The following is a 26,769-nucleotide window of genomic DNA, read 5'->3' on the forward strand; positions in this document are numbered from 1 at the left end:
TGTGGTGCATGGGATGTGTAGTAAGAAATAATAAATGAATAGTGTATGTGCAAGTGTAATAATGTGAGTGAAATATAGGGGGCAGTAATGAGTAAAGTGCCTAAAAAATAAATGAATAATGGGATGCAAGTGTGTGAAACATGGAGGAATAGTGTGTAAGTCATGAGGCGCAACGTAACTAGCCAGGTAGAAGCCTATTTGTGACGCCTTGATAATTCATAGAGCGGGCTACCCTGCTTGCTAGGCCAAACAACAACACACCATGCTCTCCCAGCATCAAAGACCTGGCTGTGTCCAAAAGAAGCGAATATAAGTAATAATGAAAAATACCTGGGGTATTAGTAATCATTTTGGCCAAAAGGACGCAAGCTCGCAATCCACGACAAGGATCCCCAGACTTGCGAGTCCCTAACTGGAGCGAAAAGCTCCTGATGTACAGACAAAACAGATAAAAACAAGGACATTTATGCACAAACACCGAAAAAGGCCATACTTACAAATGGACACAGCCAGGTCTGAAACGCTGATGAAGGCGAGTGAGCAGGTGCTTTAAATAATAATAGCCACTCCCACTAGTCTTGAGGGGAGTGGTATGTGGTGCATGGGATGTGTAGTAAGAAATAATAAATGAATAGTGTATGTGCAAGTGTAATAATGTGAGTGAAATATAGGGGGCAGTAATGAGTAAAGTGCCTAAAAAATAAATGAATAATGGGATGCAAGTGTGTGAAACATGGAGGAATAGTGTGTAAGTCATGAGGCGCAACGTAACTAGCCAGGTAGAAGCCTATTTGTGACGCCTTGATAATTCATAGAGCGGGCTACCCTGCTTGCTAGGCCAAACAACAACACACCATGCTCTCCCAGCATCAAAGACCTGGCTGTGTCCAAAAGAAGCGAATATAAGTAATAATGAAAAATACCTGGGGTATTAGTAATCATTTTGGCCAAAAGGACGCAAGCTCGCAATCCACGACAAGGATCCCCAGACTTGCGAGTCCCTAACTGGAGCGAAAAGCTCCTGATGTACAGACAAAACAGATAAAAACAAGGACATTTATGCACAAACACCGAAAAAGGCCATACTTACAAATGGACACAGCCAGGTCTGAAACGCTGATGAAGGCGAGTGAGCAGGTGCTTTAAATAATAATAGCCACTCCCACTAGTCTTGAGGGGAGTGGTATGTGGTGCATGGGATGTGTAGTAAGAAATAATAAATGAATAGTGTATGTGCAAGTGTAATAATGTGAGTGAAATATAGGGGGCAGTAATGAGTAAAGTGCCTAAAAAATAAATGAATAATGGGATGCAAGTGTGTGAAACATGGAGGAATAGTGTGTAAGTCATGAGGCGCAACGTAACTAGCCAGGTAGAAGCCTATTTGTGACGCCTTGATAATTCATAGAGCGGGCTACCCTGCTTGCTAGGCCAAACAACAACACACCATGCTCTCCCAGCATCAAAGACCTGGCTGTGTCCAAAAGAAGCGAATATAAGTAATAATGAAAAATACCTGGGGTATTAGTAATCATTTTGGCCAAAAGGACGCAAGCTCGCAATCCACGACAAGGATCCCCAGACTTGCGAGTCCCTAACTGGAGCGAAAAGCTCCTGATGTACAGACAAAACAGATAAAAACAAGGACATTTATGCACAAACACCGAAAAAGGCCATACTTACAAATGGACACAGCCAGGTCTGAAACGCTGATGAAGGCGAGTGAGCAGGTGCTTTAAATAATAATAGCCACTCCCACTAGTCTTGAGGGGAGTGGTATGTGGTGCATGGGATGTGTAGTAAGAAATAATAAATGAATAGTGTATGTGCAAGTGTAATAATGTGAGTGAAATATAGGGGGCAGTAATGAGTAAAGTGCCTAAAAAATAAATGAATAATGGGATGCAAGTGTGTGAAACATGGAGGAATAGTGTGTAAGTCATGAGGCGCAACGTAACTAGCCAGGTAGAAGCCTATTTGTGACGCCTTGATAATTCATAGAGCGGGCTACCCTGCTTGCTAGGCCAAACAACAACACACCATGCTCTCCCAGCATCAAAGACCTGGCTCACGTTCATAAAGACTGTGATTCGGGTAACCTCTATAAATTAAGCAAGTTGTGTAAATGCTTCCAATTTTATATTTCTTGTCAAAAGTTACAAAATGTTTTTGTTTAGCCTTAAAACGACCTTCCGTCTCAGAACAAAATTATAAATGTAATGGAGTATAGAGAGTAATATTACCTGGTGCCCTCCAGTTGCGCCCCTATGCTGTGGATCTGCCGTTTTAGGGTCCCCTCTGTGTTGCCCCAAAATGGCCACAGCGCTGAGTCTAGGACGCTCCCTCTGTTCACAGATTAGACAGAACTGTTCACGTGAGCTGCTCCGGCCAATCTGATAAGAGTGGAAGTGTCTCAGACTCATTCTAAGGCTATGTTCACATCTGCGTCAAAAGCTCCTTTAGGGTTTTTGCGTCGCAAATCTGGCAGGGTTTACCAGGGACCATAGCGAAGCATGCTGCGCTATTGTGTCGGGTAAAATCACGGACACCCCAACGGGAATCCCGCAGAACCTATTAAAGTGAATGGGTTCCGTCGGCAACTGGCGATCTACATTGTGCAACGGAACCGTTGGTTTCGTTATTCCCTTGTTCTGCTCCTCTGATGGAGCAGAACAATGGAACAGCACAATGGAGGTGTGAACAGAGCCAAAGAAGCGCTGCAGACATTTTGGAACAGCACAGAGGGGACCCTAAAACAGGATCCACGGCAGTGGGGCACAACTGGAGGGCACCAGGTATTGTTGCTCCATATACCCCATCATATTTAAAATTTTATCCTGGGACCGGAGAGTCGCTTTAAACATTCTCTTTCAATAACTGTAAAATTATCATGCAAAAGCTATTTCTTCCATTACCAATGGTGAGCAGTGTTCTAACTGTTGAATTGTGTCTATTCCTCTTTATATCATTATTGGCATTACTGGGTATATCCAAACAAGTAGTATTTAGTTTTACACATGTATTAATCATCTGAGACTGCACTCATAACTTATAATTATAGTTCTGCTTTTAAATAGTTTTCAAAGATACATTTTTTACACGTTTTGAACATATTGTTTCTGCCCATTTTTTTTTTATATGCCGAGAGTGGTTTTGCTCTGTAATGTAAAGTTAATATTTTTTAGATGTATAGAATGAAGAGAATATCTGTATAGAATGAAGAGAAAATAACCAATGTTCTATCACAGTACTTAAAAAAAATTGCTGAGAAACGATGTTCATCTTGGACATATTCAAGCAATGACAAGTATTGATTGACATTTCAGATTGATTGTAAGTTACAATGCTAATTCAGATAGTGATTTCAACCCAAGTTACTTCTGTGAACTTTGTCGTTCACAATTCACTTTTCAAAAGAATAGATATTTTTTATTTGAAAGTTTGGTATAAATCACATTTTATTTAATAGTAATACACATCAAATAGAACAGCCCTCTCTTAAGCCACAACTACTGTTGTACAGTTGTAGTATTCTTATTTCTGGAAGCTTTCGACATTTTTAGTAGACAGTAAAATCCTTTAACACCGTTTAATTGGTCACCATTGGCTATCATTATAAACCATCTATCTTTCCATAGATGCATGGTTTGGTCTCACAAGGAAGACTACACAATATTCTGTCTTTACATCACTCTGTTCCTAAGAAAATTGGAAATCTGTAGAAATAGAAACCTATAAGATTAGAGTAGAAACAGTGTTATACTAATAAATGACTTTTTCTGTTACATTATAATATAGGAGCATAAAGGCTTTTCTAAAGTAAGTACTTTGTATATGTTCAACTAGTTGATCTCATAAGCAGCAGAAGCCAAATAGCTATTCTTACATAGAGTGCATTCAGAAAGTCTTCAGACTCCTTCACTTCTTTCACATTTTGTTATGTTGAGGCTCTGCGCTAAAAAAAAAAAAATTTGTTCCCCATCATTCTGCACTCAATACCCCATAATGACGAAGTGGAAACAGAATTTTAGAAATGTTTGCAAATCTATTAAAATTGAAAAACTCAAATTTTGTATAGACCTAAGTATTCAGACCCTTTGCTATGAGACTTGAAATTTAGCTCTCTGGCCTCCCATTTCTCTAGATCGTCTTTTAAATATTTCTACACCTTCATTGGAGTCCACCTGTGGTAAATTCATTTGATTGAACGTGATTTGGAAACACACAGCCCTGTCTATATAAGGGTATGTTCACACGCAGAGTTTTCAGGCATATTTCGAAATACGCCTTGAAAAACGCTAGCTAAACATCTACCCATTATATTCAATGGGAAACAGCATTCAGTTCAGACGGGACGTTGTTTTACGCTGCTGTTTTAAAAAACGGCACGTAAAAATACGCCCCGTAAAAAGGAGCATGTCACTTGAGCCATTTTTGGAGCTGTTTTTCATTGTGTCAACGGAAAACAACTCCAAAAAAAAAAGCCAGTTTTCGGCTACAAAAACAGCTGAAAATTAGAGGCTGTTTTCCCTTGATATTACGTGTGAACATAACCTAAGGTCTCACAGTTGACAATGCATATCAGAGCAAAAACCAAGCCATGAGGAGGAAGGAACTGCCGGTAGAGCTCAGAGACAGGATTGTGTGGAGGCACAAATCTGGAGAAAGGTACAAAAAAGAATACTCCATAATTCTTAAATGGAAGAAGTTTGGAACAACCAAGACTATTCTGAGCTGGCCACGCCACCAAACTAAGTAATTGGGGGCGAAAAGGGCCGTTGTAAGAGAGGTGACCAATAACCCACTGTTCACTCTGGCTGAGCTCCTAAGATCCTGTGTGCAGATGGGAGAAACTTCCAGAAGGTCAACCATCACTGCAGCACTCCACCAATCTGGGCTTTATAGCAGATTGGCCAGAAGGAAGCCTCTCTGTAAAAGACACATGAAAGTCTGGCTGGAGTTTGAAAAAAAAGCACCTAAACGACTGAAAAACAAGATTCTGTGGTCTGATGAAACCAAGATTGAACTTTTCGGTCTCAACACTAAGCGTAATGTCTGGAAGAAACCAGGCACTGCTCATCACCTGTCCAATACCAGCACTACTGTAAAGCATGGTGGTGGCAACATCATTCTGTGGTTGTGTTTTTCATCTGCTGGGACAGGGAGACTGGTCCGGCTTGTGGGAAAGATGGATGGAGCAAAGTACAGAGATATTCTTAATGAAAAGCTGATCCAGAGTGCTCTGGGCCGTAGGTTCATCTTCAAACAAGACAATGACCCTAAGCACACCTTCAAGACTACACACAAGTGGCTTAGGGACAATTTTGTGAATGTCCTTGAGTGGCCCAGCCAGAGCCCTGACTTGAACTCAATTGAACATCTCTGGAGAGACCTGAAAATATATGTCCACCGACGGTCCCCATCCAACCTGACAGAGCGTGAGAGAATCTGCAGAGAAGAATGGCAGATAATCCCCAAATCCAGTGTGTGCAAACCTTGTGGCATCTCATACCCAAGAAGACTGGAGGCTGGTATCACTGCCAAAGGTACTTCAAACTAAGTACTGAGTAAGGGGTCTGAATACTTTGTCAATGTAATATTTTGGTTTTTCCTTTTCAATAAATTAGCAAAGATTACTCACATTCTGTCTTCACTTTGTCATTATGGGGTATTGAGTGCAGAATAATGGGGAAAAACTTGAATTTATTTTGCTTTAGCACAATGTCTCCACAAAACAAAATGTGAAAAAAATTAAAAGGTCTGAAGACTTTCCGAATGCATTGTAGCTATGTTTGTTTTAACCACAAAATGTTGATGCTGATCTCCACTTTAGACATAGCGTTAAAGAGGCTCTGTCACCAGATTATAAGTGCCCTATCTCCTACATAATCTGATTGGCGCTGGAATGTAGATAACAGCAGTGGTTTTTATTTTGAAAAACGATCATTTTTGAGCAAGTTATGAGCAATTTTAGATTTAGTTTCTTAATGCCCAACTGGGCGTGTTTTTACTTTTGACCAAGTGGGTGTTGTAAAGAGGTGTATGAGGCTGACCAATCAGTGACCAATCAGCCACATACACTTCTCATTGTTCCAGCCCAGCATGATCCACAGCACAGTGTGGTTATGCAGTGAAAGAAGCTGGGCTGGAACAATGAGAAGTGTATGATGCTGATTTGTCACTGATTGGTCAGCGTCACACACTTCTTTACAACACCCACTTGGTCAAAAGTAAAAACGCGCCCAGTTGGGCATTAAGAAACTAAATCTAAAATTGCTCATAACTTTCTCAAAAATGATCATTTTTCAAAATAAAAACCACTGTTGTAATCTACATTCCAGCGCCGATCAGATTATGTAGGAGATAGGGCACTTATAATCTGGTGACAGAGCCTCTTTAAGAATAATTTATTTGCTGGCGGTATTCTCCAGTAGTTATTCTCTTGAATTGGCCTCTCAGTTGCCACTAGGGTCTATTTTTTTTTCTATAAGTTCATCATGGACAGTCTAGGTAAATGATGCCTAAAGTTAAAGGGTTTGTCTCATATGTTCTTTGTCTGGAATTTAATATTTGGGTAACTGGGTCCCCACTTTTTTCCCCTGTAAAATAAACATAGGTGGAGTATACGATTTCTTGACAATGCTAGGGGTTACATTTTTGATCTGCAGCTTTTTTACCCTATTGCTTTATTTTTTAATTGTTGTTTTTTGTTAAACATTTTTAAACAGTTGGACCTAAAAAATAAGTGTACAAATTAGACCTATATAAACAGCACAGATTGGTATATTATTTGTAATAATATCAGTATGGGGGATTTTATCCCCAATACAAACTAGAGACTAGTAGAGGAAAAAGGAAGAACAAAACAATTTTAAAATTTATAGGTTGGTAATATACCTAAGTAGAAGAATTGAAGTATAACATCGTCTTTTACAAAAAAAATAAATGCACCCCATAAAAGAAAAACAGAAGATCTTTTTCAATATTTCAATATTCAATCTTTAGCGCTCCCCACGCATTGCGGATTTTCTACAGCGTCTTCGCAGCGTTCCTGCAACAGAATCTTAACATGTTATGTGCGGATTTTCAAGCAGATTTCACACTTTCTAAATCTAAAAGGGTGAAATTTGCAGTTAACATTGAGAACAGAATAAACATGCTGCCGATTGGCAAAATCCACAGCATGCTCTCTGATTTCCGTGCTGGAAAATGTTCAGCAGCATGTGGATGAGATTTTTATTTTTTTGAATCTCATCCACTTGGCTGCAACAGTCTTTTGCTGCAGATTTTCTGCTCACAAATCCGGCCGAAAAATCTGCAACACGTGCAGGGGTTCTTAAGCATTCATACTAGCTTTTGAAGCAATTTTAAATATGTGATCTTGTACAATCTAGTGTGAACATTTTCGAGTAAGGCAGCGCTGAGATTTTTGTAGTGCTACTGATTGTTTTTAACTATACAATAGAGCTACAGCTGCAGTCCAAATGAATACATTGAGTTGCATGCAACGTTTTTTTAGTTAAACAATTATTATTTGAGTGATTACACTGTTTTAATTTTTTCTATTATAAATTAGATTCTAACTTATAACATTTCCATGTGCTGGGCACTAGAGGGAGCACTTCCTAAAATTGCAGCATGGTCAATGTGGTAAAGCAACCTCATTCCTTTATGCTGCAAATTTGGGGTAGACACACTCGCTCTAGTGTCCTCACACAAAAGGAGCCAGGAAAAGGAGGAGGTTTGAATCAAACCTCCTACACTGTGTGCCGCCATTTTCTGAGCTACTGCACAGTGTAGGAGAATTAGATACATTGCTCAGCAGACAGTATCACACGAACATACACGAACATAATACACATATCACATACACGAACATAAATTACCTGCTCCTGCCGCCTCCGCTCCTATTCCTTGCGCCTTCGCTCCCTTGAACATATGGCTGGAAGCCGCGACCGGATGTCGTCATCTTACTGTCCGGCCGTGGCTTCCGGTCCACATGAAAATGGCGCCGGATTTCGCTCTGCCAAAGGCCTTCCTTTTGGTCTGTGTGGGAGCGGCGCATGCGCACACGAACACAAATAAATAAATTTTTTTTTTTTTATCATACTAAAAGCAATATGATAAAAAAAATGTCATGACACCTTTAAGGGTATGTTCACACGCAGTGTTTTCAGACGTAATTCGGGCGTTTTACGCCTCGAATTATGCGTGAAAAAACGGCTCCATTACGCCTACAAACATCTGCCCATTGCTTTCAATGGGTTTTACGATGTTCTGTTCCCACGAGGTGTAATTTTACGCGTCGCTGTCAAAAGACGGTGCGTAAAAAGACGCCCATATCAAAGAAGTGCATGTCACTTTTTGGGACGTTTTTTGGAGCTTTTTTTCATTGACTTCATTAAAAAACAGCTCCAATAACGTCCGTAAAATACACAGCGAAAAACGCGAGTAGTTACAAAAATGTCTGAAAATCAGGAGCTGTTTTCAGGCAAAAACAGCTCTGTAATTTCAGACGTATTTTGCTACTGCGTGTGAACATACCCTAATAGTTAAAAAACAGTCAGTAGCACTACAAGTTTCAGTGAAGCGTTAACCATTTTTGTCTTTTTCTGTTGTGAAAGTAAGTTGAGTCAATTTAGATCTAGTCTACAATCCCTTTTTAACCAAATCATTTATTTCATTGCTCATCCTTTGACATTGGTAGGACAGAAATACTAACGTTGTTTTTGTAGAAACACATATAGTACATTGTGATGAAAATGCACTAAAATGGCACTCGTGTGTACAGTGTAAGACAGTTTTTGAGGTGTTAGAATTTCAGCGTGAAATAAATGATATTTGACCAAAGTTGGGAGTAAGGGTATGTTCACACGGCCTATTTACGGACGTAAATCGGGCGTTATTGCCCCGAATTACGCCCGAAAATAGCGCCTCAATAGCGCTGACAAACATCTGCCCATTGAAAGCAATGGGCAGACGTTTGTCTGTTCACACGAGGCGTATATTTACGCGCCGCTGTCAAATGACGGCGCGTAAATAGACGCCCGCGTCAAAGAAGTGACCTGTCACTTCTTTGGCCGTAATTGGAGCCGTTATTCATTGACTCCAATGAATAGCAGCGCTAATTACGGCCGTAATTGACGCGGCGTTCAAGCGCCTGCACATGCCGTTACGGCTGAAATTACGGGGATGTTTTCAGGCTGAAACATCCCCGTAATTTCAGCCGTTACGGACGCCCTCGTGTGAACATACCCTTAAGGTGATGGCCCAGATGGCCGTTTTGTTGCAGAAAATTGAGACTTTACCATTTCTCTGAATGGGATTTGTAAACATGACCGCACTTAAAGAGGCTCTGTCACCAGATTTTGCAGCCCCTATCTGCTATTGCAGCAGATAGGCGCTGCAATGTAGATTACAGTAACGTTTTTATTTTTTAAAAACGAGCATTTTTGGCCAAGTTATGACCATTTTTGTAGTTATGCAAATGAGGCTTGCAAAAGTCCAAGTGGGCGTGTATTATGTGCGTACATCGGGGCGTTTTTAATACTTTTACTAGCTGGGCGCTCTGATGAGAAGTATCATCCACTTCTCTTCAGAACGCCCAGCTTCTGGCAGTGCAGACACAGCCGTGTTCTCGAGAGATCACGCTGTGACGTCACTCACAGGTCCTGCATCGTGTCAGACGAGCGAGGACACCGGCACCAGAGGCTTCAGTTGATTCTGCAGCAGCATCGGCGTTAGCAGGTAAGTCGATGTAGCTACTTACCTGCAAACGCTGATGCTGCTGCAGAATCAACTGTAGCCTCTGGTGCCGGTGTCCTCGCTCGTCTGACACGATGCAGGACCTGTGAGTGACGACACAGCGTCATCTCTGGAGAACACGGCTGTGTCTGCACTGCCAGAAGCTGGGCGTTCTGAAGAGAAGTGGATGATACTTCTATACACAACGCCCAGCTAGTAAAAGTATTAAAAACGCCCCGATGTACGCACATAATACACGCCCAGTTGTACTTTTACTTTTAAACACGCCCACTTGGACTTTTGCAAGCCTCATTTGCATAACTACAAAAATGGTCATAACTTGGCCAAAAATGCTCGTTTTTTAAAAATAAAAACGTTACTGTAATCTACATTGCAGCGCCTATCTGCTGCAATAGCAGATAGGGGCTGCAAAATCTGGTGACAGAGCCTCTTTAAATGCAGAAACAATCCCATTCAGATGTATGGAACAGATTTTTAGTAGCCACAAAAATGTCTACAACAAATCTGTCACATGTGAACATACCCTTACAGTTCATTCTCCTATTTTTATATTTATTGCTCTTTTGAAATGTGAAAATATAAATTTACGTTATCTTCTTATAATTTTAGAGAATCTGTGCCTTATTTTATTTTGCGATTGTATTCTTTGTGTATTTATGTGAGTCTTGACAATCATTAGTAGTTAAACTTAATCAGTTTTGTATCTTTGTTTCATTCTTGCGTGAAATATATATAAATATGTATGTATCTTGTTTTAATTCTCTGCTTGTCGTGTTGTCATAGCCGAAATACCAATTTTACAATATATCTGCCTCTCATGTTTACTGGGCCTTCTGGAATGAAAATAAAAAAGGGTTTATTTTTTTTTATACAAATATTGGTTAAATATATAGATCCTCTGTTGGTTATCTTTATTCTGAGAAATGTAAAATCTCTCCATCGAACATGCAAAACATTTCTTCTGAGACATAAATGTGGGTGTGCCGAGTTAAAATACAGAGTCAATAAAGTTTATCAACTTGAGTCGTTCTTCTCTGCCAGCATTCTGTTCAGTAGTTTCTTCAGTTTTATCTGCCTTTAGTGAAAGCTGGGTTAGGATATGTTCACACAGAGTGTTTTCAGCAGTTTTTCGGGATGTTTACGGCCCGAAAAACGGCTGAAAAATCGGTAGCAGAACGCCTCCAAACATCTGCCCATTGATTTTAATGGGAAAAATTACGTTCTGTTCAAATGTTGTTTTTTTTTACATGGCCATTTTCAAAACGGCCGCATAAAAAAACGGCAGTGAAAAAGAAGTGCATGTCACTTCTTCATCCGTTTTTGGAGCAGTTTTTCATAGACTCTATAGAAAAACAGCTCCAAAATCGGCCGTGAAAAATGCGACTGATTAAAAAACATTTGAAAATCAGGAGCTGTTTTCCCTTGAAAGCAGCTCTGCATTTTAAGACGTTTTTATTTTTTGTGTGCACATACCCTAACAACCAGAATATCCAGTCTGCTTAACTATGCAGTAATACTGGAGCATTGCAGAATTGTTATCCAGGAGTTTGGCTTTGGTAAGACAGCAGAATCCGTTTTCTGCCTCTGAGGGTATGTTCACACGCAGTGAGCAAAAACGTCTCAAAATACGGAACTGTTTTCAAGGGAAAACAGCTGATTTTCAGACGTTTTTTTGAGCCACTCGTGATATTCACTGCGTTTTTTACGACCGTTTTTGGAGCTGTTTTCAATAGAGTCAATGAAAAACGCCTCCAAAAACGTCCCAAGAAGTGACCTGCACTTTTTTTGACGAGCCGTCATTTTACGCGCCGTATTTTGACAGCGACGTGTAAAATAAAGGCTCGTGGGAACAGAACATCGTAATTCCCATTGCAAGCGATGTTTGTAGGCGTAATGGAGCCGGTTTTTCAGGCGTAATTCGAGGAGTGAAACACCTGAATTACGTCTGAAAAATAGGTCGTATGAACATACCCTAAGGTTTAGGGTATGTGCACACACAAAATTAAAAACGTCTGAAAATACGGAGCTGTTTTCAAGGGAGACCAGCGCTTGATTTTCAGACGTTTTTTAATCAAAGACGGCCGTTTTTAGAGTCTATGAAAAACGGCTCCAAAAACGGCTGAAGAAGTGACATACACTTATTTTTCGCGGCCGTTCTTCTACGCGGCCGTTTTGAAAAACGGCCGCATAAAAAAACCCCGATCGGAACAGAACGTAGTTTTACCCAGTGAAATCAATGGTCAGCTGTTTGGAGGCGTTCTGCTTCCACATGTGACGCGAACTGGCCGTCACTAGTTTATGAGGGTTTTTCGCTGTTTTTTTGCCCTAATATTGCCACATACCCTGAAAAACGTCAGACTGTAAACACCACAATTTGGGTATGTATATTGACACAATGAAAAATGCTATAAGTTGCAAAATATCTTCAAGGTTACCACCATGATGCGTGGTTAACATAAGCCCCTACTCAAACACTGTTCCTATAGCTGCTACACAACATAATTCTATAATCCATGTATCAATAAGTAAATATGCACAGCAAAATATACCAGGGATAGGGGATAGCGAAGAAAAGCTGCCTCACACATATTGCCACAATTGTGGCTTCCTCAGGAAGGAATTCTGAGGCAGATTTTTTCTGCCTACAAATACTGTGAACAGGGCCTAAGGGTATGTTCACACGAGGTCATTACGTCCGTAATTGACGGACGTATTTCGGCCGCAAGTACCGGACCGAACACAGTGCAGGGAGCCGGGCTCCTAGCATCATACTTATGTATGACAATAGGAGTTCCTGCCTCGCTGCCGGACAACTGTCCCGTACTGTAATCATGTTTTCAGTACGGGACAGTAGTTCCACGGAGAGGCAGGGACTCCTAGCGTCGTACATAAGTATAATGCTAGGAGCCCGGCTCCCTGCAGTGTGTTCGGTTCGGTACTTGCGGCCGAAATACATCCGTCAATTACAGAAGTAATGACCTCGTGTGAACATACCCTAAGATGGTTTTAGGTAATGGTGTCAAGTTTCTTTTTGTATTAAATGTTCATTTGAAAACAAGAAAATGTTTGTATCCAGTCAGTCAATCTAAAATTGAGTATCTGATTTTTTATTTTGTTTTTTATCTTAATAACCAACAGTTGAATTTGTTTCAAGTAGTTTTATTATATGTTGCTTCTCGAGAAAAAAAAACAAAAACCTCTTTTAGGCCTAGTTCACACAGAGTTTTTTGCAGGCAGAAAGTTCTGCCTGGAAAAATCAGCTCCTGTTTTTTTTAAGTGGTTTTGCACCACATGCGTTTTTTGACCCACGGTTTTTTAGGCTTCTTTTTACCTCTTTAAGGCCGGATTCACACGAGCGTGTGCGTTTTGCGCGCGCAAAAGGTCCATAAAAGCTCCGTGTGTCAGCAGTATATGATGCGTGGCTGCGTGATTTTCGCGCAGCAGCCACCATTATGACACTCTGTTTTTCTGTTTTTTCATTCATAGTTTTGACTACTGTAGCGCGCATCTCGCGCAACACACGGAAGTGCGTCCGTGTGCCGTGCACGGTTTTCGTGCACCCATTGACTCAATGGGTGCGTGATGCGCGAAAAACTGGCAAATATAGGACATGTCGTGAGTTTTACGCAGCGGACACACGCTGCGTGAAAATCACTGACACTCTGAATGGCCCCATTGACTAACATAGGTCCGTGCGCCGCGCGTGAAAATCACGCGCGTTGCATGGACGTATTATACGTTCGTCTGAATAAGCCCTTACAGGCAAAGCAAAAAAAACGCGAACGTTTTTTGATGTCTCCTGTTGATTTCACTGGGGATTTTGAGGCGGAAAACACCTCAACATAGGTCATGTCGTTTTTTCTTCCCGCGAGTGCTTTTTTCAGCTTGCGGGGAAAAAAATTCCTCCTCCATCCATTGAAATCAAATGGTGGCGTTTTCGGCAGTTTTTTGGCACAGTTTCCGCATCAAAAAGCGAGACAAAAAACTGTGTGTACAGGACCGTAAGTTACGTTTTTTTGTCTTATGGAGAACTAGAATAAGGTTGGGAGTCTTTTCGCAATGTTGAGTCAAGTCTCTTTCTAGTGCTACTTAAGGCCTAGTTCACACGGAAGAATTTGCAAGCAGAAAAAATCTGCCTCAAAATTCCTGCAGGAAAGAACATGCCTCTTATTTTTCCCACAAGCGGGAAAAAAAACACATCCGCCTCCCATTGAAATCAATGGGAGGCGGTTTCGGACGTTTTTTTGGCACGGATTCTGATACCGTTTCCACATCAAAATCAGCACCAAAATCTCTGTGTGGACTGGCCCTAAGTTCTGCATACACTGTCCGCATCAATGCCGTACAGAATCTGCATTGCAGATTCTGTTGCGGCTTTGCCTAAAATGGGCATTAAATTGATGCGGACTAGCCGTTGCGTATTGAGGGGAAGAGCCCTTTCCCTAGTAAAAGTAAAAGAAATTCATGCTTACTTGGCCGTTGCATTGGTGATGCGTCTCTCTTTCGACATCCAGCCGACCTCCCTGGATGATGTTGCAGTCCATGTGACCGCTGCAGCCTGTGATTTGCTGCAGCCGTCACTTGGACTGAAACATCATCCCGGAAGGCCGGACTGGAGGAGGAAGTCACTGTCCAGGGTGCTGAAACAGTTACTGCCGATCGTTTAACTCTTTCAGCACCCTGGACAGTGACTATTTACTGACGTCGCCTAGCAACGCTCCCGTAATTACGGGTGCACACACGTAGTCACCTGTAATTACGGGAGCCCCATTGACTAATATTTTTTTGTTCTAGGAAATTATCTAAGCCTTTTTTAAATCCATCTACTGTCCCTACTGTGACCAGCTCCTGAGGTAGGCTATTCCATAAATTCACAATTCTCAGGGTATGTTCACACGCTAGCTGTCATTTACGGCTGAAATGACAGCCTGTTCTCAGAAGAAAACAGCTGCGTCGTTTCAGCCGTAAAAGCAGCTCCTCGTAATATACGAGGCGTGTGTGACGCTCGTATATCTTGAGCTGCTCTTCATTGAGTTCAATGAAGAACAGCTCAAATTACGTGGCAAAGAAGTGCCCTGCACTTCTTTGCCGAGGCAGTCAATTTACGCGTCGTCGTTTAACAGCTGTCAAACGACGACGCGTAAATTACAGATCGTCTGCACAATACGTCGGCAAACCCATTCAAATGAATGGGCAGATGTTTGCCGACGTATTGTAGCCCTATTTTCAGGCGTAAAACGAGGCATAATACGCCTCGTTTACGCCTGAAAATAGGTTGTGTGAACCCAGCCTCACAGTAAAGAAGGCTTGTCGCCTCTGCAGACTGAACCTTTTTTTCTCCAGACGGAGGGAGTGCCCCCTTGTTTTTTGAGGTGATTTTAAATGGAACAGGATTTCACCATATTTTTTGTATGTGCCATTCATATATTTATATAAATTAATCATGTCCCCCCTTAGTCGTCTTTTTTCAAGGCAAAATAGGTTTAATTATTTTAATCTTTCCTCATACTTAGATTCTCCATGCCCCTTATTAGCTTCGTTGCTCTTTGTATTTTTTCTAACTCCAGGGCATCCTTTCTATGAACTGGAGCCCAGAACTGAACTGCATATTCTAGATGAGGCCTCACTAAGGCGTTGTAAAGTGGTAATATTACATCCCTGTCTCGCGAGTCCATGCCCCTTTTAATACACGACAATATCTTGCTGGGCTTTGAAGCAGCTGATTGACACTGCATGCTGTTATTTAGTTTATGATCTACAAGTACACCCAGATCCTTCTCAACAAGTGACTCACCCAGTGTAGCTCCCCCTAGGACATATGATGCATGCAGGTTGTTGGTACCCAGGTGCATAACTTTACATTTATCTACATTAACTGGTTCCCGACTGCTGGCTGTGTTTTTACGGCCAGCAGCGGTCAGGGTCCTTAAAACCCGCGCCATAGACTTTTTACGGCTCGGGTTTTAACTTGCTGCCCGAGCGATCTTACTAGACCCTGAGGACGCTGCTGAAGCAGTGAAACATGTCGAGGGGGCTAGCACAATTTTAATGATCACAGTCGGCGTCAGCAACTATACCTTATCCGTGTGTGACATAGGGGCTCTCACAGCAGTCTTCAGCTGCTGACCGTGTCAGTCACACCATATCTATGAGGTGTTAATACACACCTCTTTCCAACGCCACGTTAACCGACTCTGAACAAATTTGAACTAATCTAAATGTTGTATGTTTCTTTGCCGTGCTTTATTTCTAAACTAAATAATAAAAGTTATATTTTAATGCACTAAATAAATCAAGTAGTAGCTGGGAAATTGGGATCTCATTATTTGCTCCTTTATACAATTTATCCCTGCCAGTTACTAGGGTCCTCTTTATGTTCTTTTGATCTTACTAGATCCAGCACAGCCCTATTAGTGACAATCGTCACTATGAAAGGGCTGATTTCCCCTGTAACTGGGGCTGCTGTGCAGCTCCAGTTACAGTGGAAAACCATAGTGTAAAAGAAAGAAAAAAAATATATAAAGTTCCCCAAAGGTCTTTTTTGACCTTTGAGGGACAGACCATAGTAATAAAAAAATAAAAGTAAAGTAAAGTGCAAAAAAAATGAATAATAAATACACATAAAATACCCACCCCCAAAAAAAAATGTTCCCCCCGCCAATCATTGTTGTAACGCTAGCGCTGACCCAATTACCCTAATATAGACATGTAATATATTAAAATTTACGGTAGACAATGACGATCACAAATAAAAGGTCTATTTTAGGGTAAAACGATGTTATTACTAAAAACAAATAGCTGAAACGTAAAAAAGCTTATTTTTTTACTATTATTTTCAAACTTTAAGAATAAAAATTCTAAAATAGCAAAAAGGATGTGTATAAAAACAAAAAAAAAAAGAAACCTGCATTGTTTACGGAAAAAAACATCGCATAAATCATGTCGTTAGCCCAACAAATAAAAAAAGTTATAGCCATTTAACTAACGCGTGCTAAAAATGGCTAAACGGTGTCTGGTCCTGAAGGCTCAAAATAGCCCGGTCCTGAACTGGTTAAACCTATTTTGCCAAGTGGATGCCCAAACACAGTGTGTCCAAATCAGCTTGCAATTTACTAACATCTTGCATAGACTGAACTATATTACATAGCTTGGTGTCATCTGCAAAAATAGAAATAGTGCTATCAATCCCATCCTCTATATCATTAATAAATAAGTTGAATAATAGTGGTCCCAGCACTGAACCCTGGGGTACACCACTTATAACCGGGGACCATTCAGAGTAGGAATCATTAGCCACAACTCTCTGGATACGGTCCTTGAGCCAATTCTCAATCCAATTACAAACTATACTTTCTAAACCTATAGTCCTTAATTTACCCATTAGAGGTCTATGAGGGACAGTGTCAAATGCCTTTGCAAAAGTCCAAAAACACTATATCCACAGCGGCCCCTCTGTCTAGGCTTCTGCTTACCTCTTCATAAAAACAAATCAGGTTCGTTTGACAGCTTCTGTCCTTAGTAAAACCGTGCTGGCTGTCACTTATAATACTATTTTTTGTCACATAATCCTGTATATAGTCCCTCAATAGTCCCTCAAACATTTTCCCCACGATGGATGTTAAGCTAAATGGTCTTTAATTACCTGGGGAAGTAGGCACCACATTTGCCCTGCGCCAGTCCCTTGACACTATACTATTCACTAGAGAATCACTGAATGTTATAAGGAGGCGGACAGAAATAACTGAACTAAGCTCTTTAAAGAGGCTCTGTCACCATATTTTGCAACCCCTATCTGCTATTGCAGCAGATAGGCGCTGCAATGTAGATTACAGTAACGTTTTTATTTTTAAAAAACGAGCATTTTTGGCCAAGTTATGACCATTTTTGTAGTTATGCAAATGAGGCTTGCAAAAGTCCAAGTGGGTGTGTTTAAAAGTAAAAGTCCAAGTGGGTGTGTATTATGTGCGTACATCGGGGCGTTTTTAATACTTTCACTAGCTGGGCGCTCTGAAGAGAAGTAACATCCTCTTCTCTTCAGAACGCCCAGCTTCTGACAGTGGAGATCTGTGACGTCACTCACAGGTCCTGCATCGTGACGGCCACATCGGCACCAGAGGCTACAGTTGATTCTGCAGCAGCATCAGCGTTTGCAGGTAAGATCGACTTACCTGCAAACGCTGATGCTGCTGCAGAATCAACTGTAGCCTCTGGTGCCGATGTGGCCGTCACGATGCAGGACCTGTGAGTGACTTCACAGATCTGCACTGTCAGAAGCTGGGCGTTCTGAAGAGAAGAGGATGTTACTTCTCTTCAGAGCGCCCAGCTAGTGAAAGTATTAAAAACACCCCGATGTACGCACATAATACACGCCCACTTGGACTTTTACTTTTAAACACACCCACTTGGACTTTTGCAAGCCTCATTTGCATAACTACAAAAATGGTCATAACTTGGCCAAAAATGCTCGTTTTTTAAAAATAAAAACGTTACTGTAATCTACATTGCAGCGCCTATCTGCTGCAATAGCAGATAGGGGTTGCAAAATCTGGTGACAGAGCCTCTTTAAGAACTCTAGGTTGTAACCCATCTGGTCCCGTGGCCTTGTGCACATTTATTTTATTTTATTTAGCTTGGACGATATCTACATTCAGCCAATTCAGTATATCAGCTGATATATTAACAGCACTGGCAGCGGCTATATCAGCTGCTCTTCTGTTGTTATATACAGAGCTAATGATCCCATTTAGTAACTCTGCCTTCTCTTGATCCCCTGTGACCATCTCCTCATTACCAATATTTAGGGATCCTACATGTTCAGACCTTGGCTTTTATGCATTTATATACTTGAAGAATTTTTGGGGATTTGTTTTACTATCCTTGGCTACCTGCCTTTCATTTAGTATTTTTGCTGATTTTATTACCTTTTTACAGATTTTATTAAGCTCTTTATGTTTCACAAAGGCTACAGCTGTACCCTTAGGTTTGTATTTTTCAAATGCCTTTTTTTGTCATGTATTGCCATTTCTACAGAAGGTGTAAGCCATGTGGGGTTTAATTTTAGTCGTTTATACTTGTAACCTATAGGAATAAATTTTGCACTATAATTATACAAAGTAGATTTTAAGATTTCCCTTTTATTATTTGTAACATTATTTGACATCAGTTGTTCCCAGTCTATATCCTGAATTGCAACCCTCATCCTGGGGAAGTTGGCCTTCTTAAAATTAAAGCGAACCTTTTACCTGCCCATACATGTGCAGCTAAGTGCAGCATGTAATGAGCAGGGCTGCACACACCCTGGGGCACTTGACATTTTTTTCTACCCTCCTACGTTATTTAAATATCGGTGCCGTTATATTTGGCACCCAATATTTAAATAACCCCCTGAACTGTCAATGGGGCGTGTAATGGCAAGGGGGCGTGTAACATCGCTGTGAAACTGTCCAATCAGCTATGGACAGTATCACAGCAAGAGCTGGAGAGAGGAGAGTATGTACGCGTGCAAACTCTCACTCTTAAAGAGGCTCTGTCACCACGTTTTTTAACTTTTGACCAAGTGGGCGTTGTGAAGAGAAGTGTATGACGCTTACCAATCAGCGTCATACACTTCTCTCCATTCATGTCCATTTGTACTCAGCACAGCGTGATCTCGCTGTGCTGTCACATAAACCCACATTAACTTTACTGAAGTGTCTTGAGAGTGAATAGACATCACCTCCAGCCAGGACGCGATCTCTATTCACACTCCCGACACTTCGGTAAAGTTTGTGTGGGACTAAATCGCTGCACAGCGCGATCTCGCGAGATGACGCAGTACTGTAAATTAAGTCCCACACACACTTTACCGAAGTGTCGGGAGTGTGAATAGACATCCCGTACTGGCTGGAGGTGATGTCTATTCACTCTCAAGACACTTCAGTAAAGTTAATGTGGGTTAATGTGCTGAGTACAAATGGACATGAATGGAGAGAAGTGTATGAAGCTGATTGGTCACTGATTGGTCAGCCTCATACACTTCTCTGTACAACGCCCACTTGGTCAAAAGTTAAAAAACGCCCAGTTGGGCATTAAGAAACTAATTAGCATAAATGTAAAATTGCTCATAACTTCCTCAAAGATCGTTTTTCAAAATAAAAAACACTGTTGTTTTCTACATTACAGAGCCGATCACATTATGTAGGAGATAGGGCACTTATAATCTGGTGACAGAGCCTCTTTAAGCTCTCTGCAGACAAGGACAAAACTGATCTCTCGTGAGAGATCACACAGACTTGTACTTGTCTGCCGAACTGGCAAGGGGGCGTGTAATGGCAAATATACATAAGCTCGCAACCCACGACAAGGGTCCTCAATATTGTGCGTGTCCCTACACTACTATCAAAAACAAATAACTGAAAAATAATCATATATATATTATTTAAAATCACTGAACAGGCCGATACTTACTCATGAAGGCAGGTACACACACAACCTCCAACAGGACGCAGACAGACCAAATGCTACATAGAGGGAGATAGCCCAGGTGCAATATATACTAATGAACAGACACCAACACACCTCATTCATGAGGGGGGTAGCTGCTTAGCAATAATACTGCACGCAGATAAAGCTTTTACAAGTGCGCCAGTCACATGGTTAATGTAGTGCACCATGCTGGAATACAGCCTATTGATTATGCCCATACTATTAGACCAGGTTGGCTGCCCAGCACCATCAAAATGCACCCCACAATATACTGACACACTGTTTCTCCCCCAGCACTTGCACCTGGGCTATGTCCCTCTATGTAGCATTTGGTCTGTCCGCGTCCTTTTGGAGGTTGTGTGTGTACCTGCCTTCATGAGTAAGTATTCAGTGCTTTTAAATGGGTATAGAGCAGGCTCAGCTCCTGAGCCTGTTTGATACCCCCCCCACACACCTCTGTCAAATGTCGGGAAAGGGTGGTTAAAGATATGTTTCATGAAAAGCACCGCGGTTATTCTAATTTTTCTTGCCACAATGCCACATAGATTGGTTATAGTTTTGGCCACTAATCTACAATTTGCAACTTAATTTTTAGAGGCTGTTTGACAAGAAGCTTGGTGAGATTGTACAGGCGTACTCCTGCATACCGTGCTGTGAAATCAACCACCTGATGTCTTTATAATCACTTGTAAACTTGGTAAATGATATGTCCGTGGTTACCCATAAACCATCACGGCTTGCTCTAATCATCCCGCAGCAGTATGTGCAGCTGTTCAGGGTGTAATTAGCATTGTAATCCAATGGACTTGCTGATTGACTTCAGTCAAGATTAGTATGTCAATTATTCTAAATTATTTTCTGTGTTCTTTTTCAATCTAGAAATTATAAACCACTTCTCATCTTGGATTCTGTCTAATGTGATAAGATTCCAACGTGCAAGGTATTTTTTAACCCCTTATTATTTATTACCCTTCTGGTCATGAAATTACTCCTATCTTTATATGATACACTTTATTAGAACTAGTACCACCTTTTTAGTTTCAAAAGAACTTTATTGGATTTTTGTCATAGGAAAAGTAGCACAAATTGCCACAAAGAAACCCCACACAGCAGAAATGTAAAAGTCAAACAAAACGTACTCAAACAGAGGACCAGTACATTAGAAAAAGAAACAGTCGGATGGGTGAGCAAGCAGGGAAATATCTGAAAAGCAAAGAGTGATATAATATATAAACAAACAATGAAGACCTCTCATGAGCGAACTAAATGCTATAAACCTGCAGCGTTGCTTTGATCAATCCAGGGCTGCCAAGTGACTAGAAATTGCTCCATACTATCAGTTTGGAGAGAAGATATTTTTTTTACACACTAGCATTTTAGTAATTCTTTCCCTGACTATATTAAAAGATTAACACTGATATTTCCAGCTTGCCGCTATTTGAATACCGGCAAGCTGGAATGCATATGAGCTGGGAAAGCTTGTGTTGCTGGTTATTCAAACCTGAGGGTCTATCCCTCAGGAGCAAAGCAGTACCATTCTAAAAACTGTTCCCTGCAAAGCTTGGCCATTTGTGCTGCAGACCGCTTCTTTGTAATTCACTAACAAGAAGTACTTATCAATGTCTAATAAAACTAAGGTTGGTCTCGGAAATACCATGTAAATTGTTGTTAAAACTAGTTCACCGGTAACAAAACGCAAAATTAATGTCAATATCATTGACAATAATGCATGTTGTAAGGGGCCATTCGTGACGTAGATCGCGGCGCATTGTGGGATTGGGTGCTGCGCTTCTGCGTAATGCCGAATTCCGGACGCCGTGATCGTCACTACTGAGGTGCCGCCTTGCCACTCGCATGCGCCAAAAAGCACCCTTATAGTGTGGAAACAGGGTTCAATAAGAATTGAGCTGTTCTGCTGACCATTTAAACCTCTGCGACACATTGATCCAGCACCCCCTGACGAAGCCAGGTGCGAAAAACGCGTTGGGGTGTTGGACAGTGTACAGGCAGTTATTATGGCTTATAGTGAATGAGGTTCTATTTTATGTATGGTCTGATTCTAGACATTGATTACTAAACACATTGATTACTTGATACCTTTGCTCTATGTAGAGTAACTTATATGCATATATTGGATATACAGTGAAGGAAATAAGTATTTGATCCCTTGCTGATTTTGTATGTTTGCACACTGTCAAAGACATGAACAGTCTAGAATTTTTAGGCTAGGTTAATTTTACCAGTGAGAGATAGATTATATAAAAAAAAAAAAAAACAGAAAATCACATTCTCAAAATTACATATATTTATTTGCATTTTGCACAGAGAAATAAGTATTTGATCCCTTTGGCAAACAAGACTTAATACTTGGTGGCAAAACCCTTGTTGGCAAGCACAGCAGTCAGATGTTTTTTGTAGTTGATGATGAGGTTTGCACACATGTTAGATGGAATTTTGGCCCACTCCTCTTTGCAGATCATCTGTAAATCATTAAGATTTCGAGGCTGTAGCTTGGCAACTCGGATCTTCAGCTCCCTCCATAAGTTTTCGATGGGATTAAGGTCTGGAGACTGGCTAGGCCACTCCATGACCTTAATGTGCTTCTTTTTGAGCCACTCCTTTGTTGCCTTGGCTGTATGTTTCGGGTCATTGTCGCGCTGAAAGACCCAGCCACGAGCCATTTTTAATGTCCTGGTGGAGGGAAGGAGGTTGTCACTCAGGATTTGACGGTACATGGCTCCATCCATTCTCCCATTGATGCGGTGAAGCAGTCCTGTGCCCTTAGCAGAGAAACACCCTCAAAACATAATGTTTCCACCTCCATGCTTGACAGTGGGGACAGTGTTCTTTGGGTCATAGGCAGCATTTCTCTTCCTCCAAACACGGCGAGTTGAGTTAATGCCAAAGAGCTCAATTTTAGTCTTATCTGACCACAGCACCATCTCCCAATCACTCTCAGAATCATCCAGATGTTCATTTGCAAACTTCAGACAGGCCTGTACATGTGCCTTCTTGAGCAGGGGGACCTTGCGTGCACTGCAGGATTTTAATCCATTACGGCGTAATGTGTTACCAATGGTTTTCTTGGTGACTGTGGTCCCAGCTGCCTTGAGATCATTAACAAGTTCCCCCCGTGTAGTTTTCGGCTGAGCTCTCACCTTCCTCAGGATCAAGGATACCCCACGAGGTGAGATTTTGCATGGAGCCCCAGATCGATGTCAATTGACAGTCATTTTGTATGTCTTCCATTTTCTTACTATTGCACCAACAGTTATCTCCTTCTCACCCAGCGTCTTACTTATGGTTTTGTAGCCCATTCCAGCTTTGTGCAGGTCTATGATCTTGTCCCTGACATCCTTAGAAAGCTCTTTGGTCTTGCCCATATTGTAGAGGTTAGAGTCAGACTGATTAATTGAGTCTGTGGACATGAGTATTTTATACAGGTGACCATTTAAGACAGCTGTCTTTAATGCAGGCACCAAGTTGATTTGGAGCGTGTAACTGGTCTGGAGGAGGCTGAACTCTTAATGGTTGGTAGGGGATCAAATACTTATTTCTCAGTGCACAATGCAAATAAATATATATAATTTTGACTATGTGATTTTCTTTTTTTTAAAATATATAATCTATCTCTCACTGGTAAAATTAACCTAGCCTAAAAATTCTAGACTGTTCATGTCTTTGACAGTGGGCAAACTTACAAAATCAGCAAGGGATCAAATACTTATTTCCTTCACTGTATACATGCAGGGTATGATATGATATTTAATGACTTGAACCTTTGTCACCTCCATGTATGTCCTGCCTTATGGTAATAAACTGTCCTTTTGTTGTACTAATTAAATGACCCTATACAATTGGTATTCTTTTTCGGTTTAATTAATGTCAATAACAATTTTAGTGTAAATATATCAATCAATTTTTACAGTTCACCTACTGATGAATGGTAAGTACAGTCTATAGGTAATCTCACCACTCGGGGTGACATACAGGGAGGGGTATTGTATAATGACATTTCTTTGGCTCCAGTTCTCAAATCCATGTCTGTGTGTTTTCAGGAGACACTCCCTATTCCTTCTAAAGATTTAGGACCCATGCACATGACCGTAATTTTGATCCATAATTATAGATCCCTAATTGCGGATAAAATGCGGATACATTCATTTCTATGGCGCACGGACACCTTAATAATGGGCCATGCACACGGCTACAGCGTGTGCATGAGGCCTTAGTAAGGGGAAAACCATTTTGATGAACTAAAAATGAAGTGCCAATAACTTATTCCACGCCTTCCCGTTACAGGACCATGTCGAAGCTGCCACAGAGTTCTGCAATAAGGAAACTAGTTGTGCACTGCCAAGTCCCAAAGGAAGTGCAGGCAGGGGGAGCCCACCAGATGTGCTTGTTGATGGAATTCCCTGAAACAAACTGTAGAAGAAAAAGAACGTCAGCAACCACATTGAATTCACCCAGCACATGCTTTGCCCTGAAAACAATACTGAACTGTAGACACTGCAATACCAAATGCTGGAGCAAGGACAAGGGTGGCAATGAGCTAGATGTTAAATTGATTGCAGAAACAGCTCTCATTACCTGACTGGATAAGGATAAGTTTATTCAACATCCTCACACACCATGGCTCAATAGCCACCGCCTTCACTCAACAGACCAATTGGTGCTAACTATAGCAATTTCCCCAAAATATCGGATTTTTGCAAATTTGTCCTGTACAAATCGCTCAAAATAGCGGCCGTAATTTTACAGATCAAAAGAAGACAAGAAAATAGACCAGGGATCACATGACCTCGGGTGGTGGCCCGGCGGGCTTCACAATAATGCCTTGCCGGCATCCCCTCTTCTAGCACAGCCAATCATATAGGGTTTAGGCAGCGCCGGCTCCAGGCTTATGTGGGCCCTTGGGTGATACAGACTTAGTAGGCCCTTTTGCAAGGGAACTTATGGCGGCGGTAAAATGGCAGAAAACATCATTTTGTGCCCCCATATAGTTGTTAGGCCTTTTTTATGCCCCCATATAGAAGTTAGGCCCCCAGTTTGTACCCCCATAAATTTAGTGCCCTCTGTAGATAATGCCACATAGCCCCCACTCCCAGGTAGTGCCACACAGCCCCCCTCCCAGGTAGTGGCACACAGTCCCCCTCCCAGGTAGTGCCACACAGCTCACCTTCCTGGTATGCCACACAGCTCCCCTTCCTGGTATGCCACACATCCCCCTTCTTGGTGGTGCCACACAGCCCACCTCCCTGGTAGTGCCACACAGCCCCCCTCCCTGGTAGTACCACACAGCCCCCTCCCTGTAGGGGCTCTCTCTAGGAGTGGAGTGGATTGTCGACGCTCTGGCTGGGGGTTCCGCTTCAGGAGAAACCCCTGACGTCATTGTCCATTTATGGACAGTGATGTCATGGGGCAACTCCAGACTAACACTCTGCCAGGGACTCCTGCTGTGCTCCTGACATCACTGTCCATATATGGATAGGGATGTCTGGAGCAGAGCTGAAGTCCCGGACAGAGCTCTAGTACAGGCTCTGCTCCGGGACTCCGTCTCTGGGGAAGCCCCTGACATCACTGTCCATATATGGACAGTGATGTCAGGAGCAGAGCAGTGTCCCAGGCAGAGTTCTAGTAGAGCTCTGCCTGGGACTCTGGCTCTGGGGTTGCCCCTGACATCACTATGTGCTTGCAATTGAATCCCCTTAGTGCTTAAAAATATTGTACAGCAATTAAACCAAGATCGTGTCTATTATTAATGTATAATGATTCCACATCAATGCAGGCTATCAATGTAGTAGGTGTAACAGAAACTATAACACTGTAAAGTAATGCACCACACACAGTGACCCCTGTAAATAGTGCCTCTCATAGAGCCCTCTGCAAATAGTGCTCCCAGTAGAGCCCTCTATAGATAGTTCTCCCTATAAAGCCCTCTGTAGGTAGTAGCGTTCCCTGCAGACAGGGCCTCATGTAGCGTTCCCTGCAGACAGGGCCCCTGTAGCGTTCCCTGTATAGTGCCCCTTGTAGTGTTCCCTGTATAGTGCCCCCTGTAGATAGGCCCCCTGAGGCATTCCCTGTGGATATAGCCCCCTTTGGTGTTCCCTGTAGATAGAGCTCCCTGTGGCATTCCCTGTAGATATAGCCCCCTGTGCCCCTCCCTGGAGATAGGGCCCCATGTGGCATTCCCTGTAGATAGAGCCCCCTGTGGCGATCCCTGTTGATAGGGCTCCTGTGGCATTTCCTGTAGATAGAGCCCCTTGTGGCATTCCCTGTAGATAGAGACCCTTTTTGCGAACCCTGTAGATAGAGCCCCTTGTGGCGTTCCCTGTAGATAGAGCCCCCTATGGTGTTCCCTGTAGATAGATGCCCCTGTGCCCTTGTGGTGGTCCCTGTAGATAGGGCCCCATGTGGCGTTCCCTGTAGATGGGGCCCTATCTACAGGGAACGCCACATGGGGCCCTATCTAAAGGGAACACCACATGGGGCCATATCTACAGGGACCGCCACAGGGGCACAGGGGGCTCTATCTAC

This window comes from Rhinoderma darwinii, chromosome 3 (assembly GCF_050947455.1).
Source record: "Rhinoderma darwinii isolate aRhiDar2 chromosome 3, aRhiDar2.hap1, whole genome shotgun sequence".
Classification (NCBI taxonomy): Eukaryota; Metazoa; Chordata; class Amphibia; order Anura; family Rhinodermatidae; genus Rhinoderma; species Rhinoderma darwinii.